Source organism: Neolamprologus brichardi, chromosome 12, assembly GCF_056152115.1.
Source record: "Neolamprologus brichardi isolate AB-2024 chromosome 12, ASM5615211v1, whole genome shotgun sequence".
NCBI classification, from domain to species: Eukaryota; Metazoa; Chordata; class Actinopteri; order Cichliformes; family Cichlidae; genus Neolamprologus; species Neolamprologus brichardi.
In genome coordinates, this window is record NC_142115.1 from 10,565,001 (window position 1) to 10,572,500 (window position 7,500).

Here is a 7,500-nt window from a genome sequence, read left to right on the forward strand (position 1 = left end):
TTAGGGTTTATGGTTTAGGGTTAGGGTTAGGGATGAATTGGACAAAAATCATCCAAAACAAACTTTTTATTAGTGTCGAGGGTTAGGGTTAGGGTTAGGGTTAGGGATGTATTGGACAAGGGTTAGGTTTAGGGTTATGGATAGGGTTAGGGTTAGGGTTAGGGTTATAGATAGGGTTAGGGTTAGGGTTAGGGTTATGGATACGGTTAGGGTTATGGATAGGGTTAGGGTTAGGGTTTATGGTTTAGGGTTAGGGTTAGGGATGAATTGGACAAAAATCATCCAAAACAAACTTTTTATTAGTGTCGAGGGTTAGGGTTAGGGTTAGGGTTAGGGATGAATTGGACAAGGGTTAGGGTTAGGGTTATGGTTAGGGTTAGGGTTGGGGGGGTTAGGGGGGTTAGGGTTAGGGTTAGGGGTTAGGGTTAGGGTTAGGGTTATGGATAGGGTTAGGGTTAGGGTTAGGGTTAGGGTTATGGATATGGTTAGGGTTAAGGTTATGGATAGGGTTAGGGTTTATGGTTTAGGGTTAGGGTTAGGGATGAATTGGACAAAAATCATCCAAAAACAAACTTTTTATTAGTGTCGAGGGTTAGGGTTAGGGTTAGGGTTATGGATAGGGTTAGGGTTAGGGTTAGGGTTATGGATAGGGTTAGGGTTAGGGTTATGGATAGGGTTAGGGTTAGGGTTATGGATAGGGTTAGGGTTTATGGTTTAGGGTTAGGGTTAGGGATGAATTGGACAAAAATCATCCAAAACAAACTTTTTATTTGTGTCGAGGGTTAGGGTTAGGGTTAGGATTAGGGTTAGGGATGAATTGGACAAGGGTTAGGGTTAGGGTTATGGATAGGGTTAGGGTTAGGGTTATGGATAGGGTTAGGGTTAGGGTTATGGATAGGGTTAGGGTTTATGGTTTAGGGTTAGGGTTAGGGATGAATTGGACAAGGGTTAGGGTTAGGGTTATGGATAGGTTTAGGGTTAGGGTTAGGGTTATGGTTAGGGTTAGGGTTAGGGATATGGATAGGGTTAGGGTTAGGGTTAGGGTTATGGATAGGGTTAGGGTTAGGGTTATGGATAGGGTTAGGGTTTATGGTTTAGGGTTAGGGTTAGGGATGAATTGGACAAAAATCATCCAAAACAAACTTTTTATTAGTGTCGAGGGTTAGGGTTAGGGTTAGGGATGAATTGGACAAGGGTTAGGGTTAGGGTTATGGATAGGGTTAGGGTTAGGGTTAGGGTTATGGATAGGGTTAGGGTTAGGGTTAGGGTTATGGATAGGGTTAGGGTTATGGATAGGGTTAGGGTTAGGGTTTATGGTTTAGGGTTAGGGTTAGGGATGAATTGGACAAAAATAATCCAAAACTAACTTTTTATTAGTGTCGAGGGTTAGGGTTAGGGTTAGGGTTAGGGATGAATTGGACAAGGGTTAGGGTTAGGGTTATGGATAGGGTTAGGGTTAGGGATAGGGTTAGGGTTATGGATATGGTTAGGGTTAGGGTTATGGATAGGGTTAGGGTTTATGGTTTAGGGTTAGGGTTAGGGATGAATTGGACAAAAATCATCCAAATCAAACTTTTTATTAGTGTCGAGGGTTAGGGTTAGGGTTAGAGTTAAGGATGAATTGGACAAGGGTTAGGGTTAGGGTTATGGATAGGGTTAGGGTTAGGGTTAGGGTTATGGATAGGGTTAGGGTTAGGGTTATGGATAGGGTTAGGGTTAGGGTTATGGATAGGGTTAGGGTTTATGGTTTAGGGTTAGGGTTAGGGATGAATTGGACAAAAATCATCCAAAACAAACTTTTTATTAGTGTCGAGGGTTAGGGTTAGAGTTAGGTTTAGGGTTAGGGATGAATTGGACAAGGGTTAGGGTTAGGGTTATGGATAGGGTTAGGGATAGGGTTAGGGTTATGGATAGGGTTAGGGTTAGGGTTATGGATAGGGTTAGGGTTTATGGTTTAGGGTTAGGGTTAGGGATGAATTGGACAAGGGTTAGGGTTAGGGTTATGGATAGGGTTAGGGTTAGGGTTAGGGTTATGGATAGGGTTAGGGTTAGGGTTATGGATAGGGTTAGGGTTAGGGTTATGGATAGGGTTAGGGTTTATGGTTTAGGGTTAGGGTTAGGGATGAATTGGACAAAAATCATTCAAAACAAACTTTTTATTAGTGTCGAGGGTTAGGGTTAGGATTAGGGTTAGGGATGAATTGGACAAGGGTTAGGGTTAGGGTTATGGATAGGGTTAGGGTTAGGGTTAGGGTTATGGATAGGGTTAGGGTTAGGGTTAGGGTTAGGGTTATGGATAGGGTTAGGGTTAGGGTTAGGGTTATGGATAGGGTTAGGGTTTATGGTTTAGGGTTAGGGTTAGGGATGAATTGGACAAAAATCATCCAAAACAAACTTTTTATTAGTGTCGTGGGTTAGGGTTAAGGTTAGGGATGAATTGGACAAGGGTTAGGGTTAGGGTTATGGATAGGGTTAGGGTTAGGGTTAGGGTTATGGATAGGGTTAGGGTTATGGATAGGGTTAGGGTTATGGATAGGGTTAGGGTTAGGGTTTATGGTTTAGGGTTAGGGTTAGGGATGAATTGGACAAAAATCATCCAAAACAAACTTTTTATTAGTGTCGAGGGTTAGGGTTAGGGTTAGGGTTAGGGATGAATTGGACAAGGGTCAGGGTTAGGGTTATGGATAGGGTTAGGGTTAGGGTTAGGGTTATGGATAGGGTTAGGGTTAGGGTTATGGATAGGGTTAGGGTTTATGGTTTAGGGTTAGGGTTAGGGATGAATTGGACAAAAATCATCCAAAACAAACTTTTTATTAGTGTCGAGGGTTAGGGTTAGGGTTAGGGTTAGGGATGTATTGGACAAGGGTTAGGTTTAGGGTTATGGATAGGGTTAGGGTTAGGGTTAGGGTTATAGATAGGGTTAGGGTTAGGGTTAGGGTTATGGATACGGTTAGGGTTATGGATAGGGTTAGGGTTAGGGTTTATGGTTTAGGGTTAGGGTTAGGGATGAATTGGACAAAAATCATCCAAAACAAACTTTTTATTAGTGTCGAGGGTTAGGGTTAGGGTTAGGGTTAGGGATGAATTGGACAAGGGTTAGGGTTAGGGTTATGGTTAGGGTTAGGGTTGGGGGGGTTAGGGGGGTTAGGGTTAGGGTTAGGGGTTAGGGTTAGGGTTAGGGTTATGGATAGGGTTAGGGTTAGGGTTAGGGTTAGGGTTATGGATATGGTTAGGGTTAAGGTTATGGATAGGGTTAGGGTTTATGGTTTAGGGTTAGGGTTAGGGATGAATTGGACAAAAATCATCCAAAAACAAACTTTTTATTAGTGTCGAGGGTTAGGGTTAGGGTTAGGGTTATGGATAGGGTTAGGGTTAGGGTTAGGGTTAGGGTTATGGATAGGGTTAGGGTTAGGGTTATGGATAGGGTTAGGGTTAGGGTTATGGATAGGGTTAGGGTTTATGGTTTAGGGTTAGGGTTAGGGATGAATTGGACAAAAATCATCCAAAACAAACTTTTTATTTGTGTCGAGGGTTAGGGTTAGGGTTAGGATTAGGGTTAGGGATGAATTGGACAAGGGTTAGGGTTAGGGTTATGGATAGGGTTAGGGTTAGGGTTATGGATAGGGTTAGGGTTAGGGTTATGGATAGGGTTAGGGTTTATGGTTTAGGGTTAGGGTTAGGGATGAATTGGACAAGGGTTAGGGTTAGGGTTATGGATAGGTTTAGGGTTAGGGTTAGGGTTATGGATAGGGTTAGGGTTAGGGTTAGGGATATGGATAGGGTTAGGGTTAGGGTTAGGGTTATGGATAGGGTTAGGGTTAGGGTTATGGATAGGGTTAGGGTTAGGGTTATGGATAGGGTTAGGGTTTATGGTTTAGGGTTAGGGTTAGGGATGAATTGGACAAAAATCATCCAAAACAAACTTTTTATTTGTGTCGAGGGTTAGGGTTAGGGTTAGGATTAGGGTTAGGGATGAATTGGACAAGGGTTAGGGTTAGGGTTATGGATAGGGTTAGGGTTAGGGTTATGGATAGGGTTAGGGTTAGGGTTATGGATAGGGTTAGGGTTTATGGTTTAGGGTTAGGGTTAGGGATGAATTGGACAAGGGTTAGGGTTAGGGTTATGGATAGGTTTAGGGTTAGGGTTAGGGTTATGGATAGGGTTAGGGTTAGGGTTAGGGATATGGATAGGGTTAGGGTTAGGGTTAGGGTTATGGATAGGGTTAGGGTTAGGGTTATGGATAGGGTTAGGGTTTATGGTTTAGGGTTAGGGTTAGGGATGAATTGGACAAAAATCATCCAAAACAAACTTTTTATTAGTGTCGAGGGTTAGGGTTAGGGTTAGGGATGAATTGGACAAGGGTTAGGGTTAGGGTTATGGATAGGGTTAGGGTTAGGGTTAGGGTTATGGATAGGGTTAGGGTTAGGGTTAGGGTTATGGATAGGGTTAGGGTTATGGATAGGGTTAGGGTTAGGGTTTATGGTTTAGGGTTAGGGTTAGGGATGAATTGGACAAAAATAATCCAAAACTAACTTTTTATTAGTGTCGAGGGTTAGGGTTAGGGTTAGGGTTAGGGATGAATTGGACAAGGGTTAGGGTTAGGGTTATGGATAGGGTTAGGGTTAGGGATAGGGTTAGGGTTATGGATATGGTTAGGGTTAGGGTTATGGATAGGGTTAGGGTTTATGGTTTAGGGTTAGGGTTAGGGATGAATTGGACAAAAATCATCCAAATCAAACTTTTTATTAGTGTCGAGGGTTAGGGTTAGGGTTAGAGTTAAGGATGAATTGGACAAGGGTTAGGGTTAGGGTTATGGATAGGGTTAGGGTTAGGGTTAGGGTTATGGATAGGGTTAGGGTTAGGGTTATGGATAGGGTTAGGGTTAGGGTTATGGATAGGGTTAGGGTTTATGGTTTAGGGTTAGGGTTAGGGATGAATTGGACAAAAATCATCCAAAACAAACTTTTTATTAGTGTCGAGGGTTAGGGTTAGAGTTAGGTTTAGGGTTAGGGATGAATTGGACAAGGGTTAGGGTTAGGGTTATGGATAGGGTTAGGGATAGGGTTAGGGTTATGGATAGGGTTAGGGTTAGGGTTATGGATAGGGTTAGGGTTTATGGTTTAGGGTTAGGGTTAGGGATGAATTGGACAAGGGTTAGGGTTAGGGTTATGGATAGGGTTAGGGTTAGGGTTAGGGTTATGGATAGGGTTAGGGTTAGGGTTATGGATAGGGTTAGGGTTAGGGTTATGGATAGGGTTAGGGTTTATGGTTTAGGGTTAGGGTTAGGGATGAATTGGACAAAAATCATTCAAAACAAACTTTTTATTAGTGTCGAGGGTTAGGGTTAGGATTAGGGTTAGGGATGAATTGGACAAGGGTTAGGGTTAGGGTTATGGATAGGGTTAGGGTTAGGGTTAGGGTTATGGATAGGGTTAGGGTTAGGGTTAGGGTTATGGATAGGGTTAGGGTTAGGGTTAGGGTTATGGATAGGGTTAGGGTTTATGGTTTAGGGTTAGGGTTAGGGATGAATTGGACAAAAATCATCCAAAACAAACTTTTTATTAGTGTCGTGGGTTAGGGTTAAGGTTAGGGATGAATTGGACAAGGGTTAGGGTTAGGGTTATGGATAGGGTTAGGGTTAGGGTTAGGGTTATGGATAGGGTTAGGGTTATGGATAGGGTTAGGGTTATGGATAGGGTTAGGGTTAGGGTTTATGGTTTAGGGTTAGGGTTAGGGATGAATTGGACAAAAATCATCCAAAACAAACTTTTTATTAGTGTCGAGGGTTAGGGTTAGGGTTAGGGTTAGGGATGAATTGGACAAGGGTCAGGGTTAGGGTTATGGATAGGGTTAGGGTTAGGGTTAGGGTTATGGATAGGGTTAGGGTTAGGGTTATGGATAGGGTTAGGGTTTATGGTTTAGGGTTAGGGTTAGGGATGAATTGGACAAAAATCATCCAAAACAAACTTTTTATTAGTGTCGAGGGTTAGGGTTAGGGTTAGGGTTAGGGATGTATTGGACAAGGGTTAGGTTTAGGGTTATGGATAGGGTTAGGGTTAGGGTTAGGGTTATAGATAGGGTTAGGGTTAGGGTTAGGGTTATGGATACGGTTAGGGTTATGGATAGGGTTAGGGTTAGGGTTTATGGTTTAGGGTTAGGGTTAGGGATGAATTGGACAAAAATCATCCAAAACAAACTTTTTATTAGTGTCGAGGGTTAGGGTTAGGGTTAGGGTTAGGGATGAATTGGACAAGGGTTAGGGTTAGGGTTATGGTTAGGGTTAGGGTTGGGGGGGTTAGGGGGGTTAGGGTTAGGGTTAGGGGTTAGGGTTAGGGTTAGGGTTATGGATAGGGTTAGGGTTAGGGTTAGGGTTAGGGTTATGGATATGGTTAGGGTTAAGGTTATGGATAGGGTTAGGGTTTATGGTTTAGGGTTAGGGTTAGGGATGAATTGGACAAAAATCATCCAAAAACAAACTTTTTATTAGTGTCGAGGGTTAGGGTTAGGGTTAGGGTTATGGATAGGGTTAGGGTTAGGGTTAGGGTTATGGATAGGGTTAGGGTTAGGGTTATGGATAGGGTTAGGGTTAGGGTTATGGATAGGGTTAGGGTTTATGGTTTAGGGTTAGGGTTAGGGATGAATTGGACAAAAATCATCCAAAACAAACTTTTTATTTGTGTCGAGGGTTAGGGTTAGGGTTAGGATTAGGGTTAGGGATGAATTGGACAAGGGTTAGGGTTAGGGTTATGGATAGGGTTAGGGTTAGGGTTATGGATAGGGTTAGGGTTAGGGTTATGGATAGGGTTAGGGTTTATGGTTTAGGGTTAGGGTTAGGGATGAATTGGACAAGGGTTAGGGTTAGGGTTATGGATAGGTTTAGGGTTACGGTTAGGGTTATGGATAGGGTTAGGGTTAGGGTTAGGGATATGGATAGGGTTAGGGTTAGGGTTAGGGTTATGGATAGGGTTAGGGTTAGGGTTATGGATAGGGTTAGGGTTTATGGTTTAGGGTTAGGGTTAGGGATGAATTGGACAAAAATCATCCAAAACAAACTTTTTATTAGTGTCGAGGGTTAGGGTTAGGGTTAGGGATGAATTGGACAAGGGTTAGGGTTAGGGTTATGGATAGGGTTAGGGTTAGGGTTAGGGTTATGGATAGGGTTAGGGTTAGGGTTAGGGTTATGGATAGGGTTAGGGTTATGGATAGGGTTAGGGTTAGGGTTTATGGTTTAGGGTTAGGGTTAGGGATGAATTGGACAAAAATAATCCAAAACTAACTTTTTATTAGTGTCGAGGGTTAGGGTTAGGGTTAGGGTTAGGGATGAATTGGACAAGGGTTAGGGTTAGGGTTATGGATAGGGTTAGGGTTAGGGATAGGGTTAGGGTTATGGATATGGTTAGGGTTAGGGTTATGGATAGGGTTAGGGTTTATGGTTTAGGGTTAGGGTTAGGGATGAATTGGACAAAAATCATCCAAATCAAACTTTTTATTAGTGTCGAC